The sequence below is a fragment of the Mustela lutreola genome, chromosome 4 (assembly GCF_030435805.1).
Source record: "Mustela lutreola isolate mMusLut2 chromosome 4, mMusLut2.pri, whole genome shotgun sequence".
NCBI lineage: Eukaryota > Metazoa > Chordata > Mammalia > Carnivora > Mustelidae > Mustela > Mustela lutreola.
Window position 1 is genome coordinate 132,557,870 of NC_081293.1, and position 3,804 is coordinate 132,561,673.

Here is a 3,804-nt window from a genome sequence, read left to right on the forward strand (position 1 = left end):
ACTTTATTTGAAATACGATGGAGTGCCTAGGTGGCTCAGTTGATTATGTATCTGACTAAGGCTCAGGTTATGATCTCCAGGTCCTGGGACTGAGCCATGTGTTAGGCTCACACTCAGTGGGAAGTCTGTCTCTCTGCCTCTCCCCTACTTATGCTTTCTCTCTCTCAAATAAATAAATAAAATCTTTTAAAAAATAGAATATGTTTATAGCAGCAGTGTCCATAATAGCCAAAATATGGAGAGAGTCCAGATGTCTGTCAACAGATGAATGGATAAGGAAGTTGTAGTATATGTGTGTATATACATACACACGTACATCATACAATGGAATATTACTCAGCCACCAAAAGAATGAAATCTTGCTATTTGCAAGGACTTGGATGGAACTAGAGGGTTTTATGCTAAGCGAAATAAGTCAGAAAAAGACATTACCATATGATTTCACTCATATGTGGAATTTAGGAAAAAATAGAAGAACATAGAAGAAAGGAAGGGAGAGAAAAATAATACAAAATAAGATAAAAACAGAGAGGGAAGCAAACCATAAGAGATTCTTAACTATATGAAACAAACTCGGGGTTGCTGGAGGGGATGTGGGTAGGGGGACGGGGTAACGGGGTGATGGGCATTAAGGAGGGCATGTGATGAAATGAGCACTAGGTATTCTGTGCAACTGATGAATCACTAAATTCTACCCCTGAAACTAATAATATGCCATAGATTAACTAAATTGAATTCAAATTAAAAAAGAAATAAAATAAAATAGAAAATACAGTGAAAATTGATATCTTTCTGCTTTATTGAATCTTGATGTTTTTTAGTGCACTGTAACACTATAGGTAATTGGACACCTCCGTGGACCCCTCAGCTTCCATTCCTCTTTCTCTCCCTTCAGAAGTCACCACCCCCACTTCAAAATTAATGTCTTTTATTATTATGCATATTTTCATATGTAAGTATATGTAAATAATTTTTTTGTACTATATGATTGTATATTCTGTAGGGGCTAAGAACACACTGTCTCAAAATGTACCAGTTTGGCATATTGATTATTTTAAATAAAAATTACTTAAGAGTCAGCCTATGCAAGAACATTAAGACCTTCTTCTGTCCCCCTAAAACAGGAAATAGATCTCCCATGGGAAAGGAACCATCCCTGTATTAGAAGATAAAGAGACATCCCTATCTCCAGAGATGGGAAATTTAGAGCTGAGAAGCTCTAAAAACAACCCTTGTAACTTTTTACTACCCCTGCCCAAATTCTGTTCAGCATTCCTTACTAATTGAAGCTCCCAGAGTTTTCTTTGTCTTGTCAATTTCTCACAGATAGCTTGTCTCTTTGTCTAAACAAAGACACTTCTTTAGGTCTCAATTTTATTATTGAACTTCTTTAGGTCTCGATTTTATTATTAAACCTCCATGTGCATGTAACAGAACTTTGATTTTTTTTCTCCCGTTAATGGTCTTGTAAATTTAAATCTTAGTCCAGCTGGAAAAACTTGAGGGTAGAAGCAGAATTTTTCCTTCCCTTCAATACATACTATAGGATGGGAAATTTTAGAGTTTAGGAGCAAATGGTCAAGAAAGAATTCTTGAGATATCTTCAGGGCAAAAAGATGGTTTTATTAAAGCATAGGCATAGAACCTGTGGGCAGAAGGAGCTGCTCTGGGATTGTGACAGATGACTGATTACATACTTTCAAGCTGGGAGGGAGTTAGGGGGTAGTAGAAGTCTCTAAGGAGTTTGGAAGCAAGATTTCTAGGACCTTGAAGGTCTAGCTGTTAGGATAAGGTCATTTACTACTATCTAGTAAACCCTTAGTCAGGAGACACTTCAGATGTATATCAGTGGACTCTATCTTTAGAGGATGATTGCTAACATATATCTTGGGAAGGATAGAGATAAATGAAGTTTCCAAAAGGATTTTCATATGTTAAAGAAGACTTACAGGATCCTGGAGGTCTGGCTACTGTCAAGCTAAAGTTGTCTTTTGCCTCTAGCTAACTACTAATGTTGAGGCAGTTGAGTTCCTGGAAGAAGGTCATTCTGCCTCTCTCAAGGACTTGTCAATGGATTGTAAGTTATATGGAAGTTAAATTTTTTGGTTTATTTTGCCTTTGTTCTCTACATTTGAATATATTTGCCTTTGTTCTCTACATTTGAATATATTTGAGTATATATAAATAAATATATATATTTATATATAATATTTGCATATAAATATCTATATTTAAATAAAAATATATTTTCCAGGTTTTTAAGCTTTTCTGTATAATCTGTACATTGCCTTCTACACCTCTTGATTTGTGTTTGCTTAGTAACATATTTTAGAAATATTCTATTGTAAGAATGTGTTGCAGCATATTTTTCTAAACATTTTATACAGGATATTTAGGGCTGTTTTTAGTTTTTGCTATTTTCAGTAATGATGCTGCAAATATTCATATATTATCTTTAATATACCAATGTGTGTGTGGTTTTATCTAGCATATAAATCCAGGGGTGGAATTGCTGGTCATATAGTGTGTGAATTTTTCATCTTATTGAATATCACCAAAGCCTCTTCAAAGTGATTGTGTCAACTTACACTGCTACTAGAAATGAATGAGAGCTCCATTTGCTGGACTCCTTGGCAACCCTTAAATCTGATGGGACCAAATGACATCTCATTGTTGTTTTAATGTTTGTTTCTTTCATATTCACTTTTTCAAAAGTTTATTGTCCTTTTGGGTCTTCTCCTCTGTAAATGGCCTGGTCATAACTTTGCCTGTTGTGATTTTGTTTCTCAATGCTTTACATGTAGGGAAATTCACATTAAATTCTGATTTTTGTTTTTCTTAAGAAGCAACATCTGGCAATAGTTGCCAACTTTTTCATAAGGTGACAGTTGACAGGAAATCTTGACCTAGGCCATACACCTTTTGGTTTTCTACAGTCTGAAATACTCCTTATCATATTACCAGTAGCCTACTTTACTCACTTATTTTATCCATCTGACTCCTAGAAGCATCTGAACTGAGGATCCTGTCCCAGAAGCCCATGAACCAGGTTAGGAATCCAAAATTCTCCTGGGTTTCTTTAGAGAATATTGTTTAACAAGACTAAATATTTGTTTAAATGACATACACAGAAATGCTATTCTTAAGAGCTGACAAAAAAACCTTAAGTTTATTTTGTAGACATATTTCCACTTTAGGTAATTTCCAAAGCATGAAAGTCCAAATTTTTAAAAGCACATGATTATTCTGTGTTCTAAAGACCTTTATAGGTCTATTTTAAAATTTACCGAAACTCATTATGGGGTTTATTTTACAAAGCAACCTCTCCTAACACACTTAAAACATACATAATTATTCAGCCAATATATACTTAATAACCTATAATTATAGCTCACTTTTACATAAAGGAAGTTTCATGTACACTTTGTGATAACATTTTCAGCTAATTAAAAAAAGTAATACATTCATTAGCACCTGCCTTACTTAAAGGTTAGGGTGATGTAACCCTGGAAAAAATAATGGAAAGCTTGGAATAAGAGGGAGAGGAAAAAAGTGTGAGGGGTTTTGAGTGGCGATTAACAAATGAGATTCTGGGGCATTTCTTCACTGATGAGGATCTGGGATGCAAGGCTGATCCAAAGGAAGCAAATTATTTCCCTGGGGCACTATGTCTGCTCTTCTGGTAGCTGCTACCACATAAATATTAATGTCTGTTTTGAGTAGCATAGCCTCAATGACTGTGCTCACTTCAGGCATGGATAATGCAGAAAAACAAGGATATAATACATTATTAACTTCCCAGTG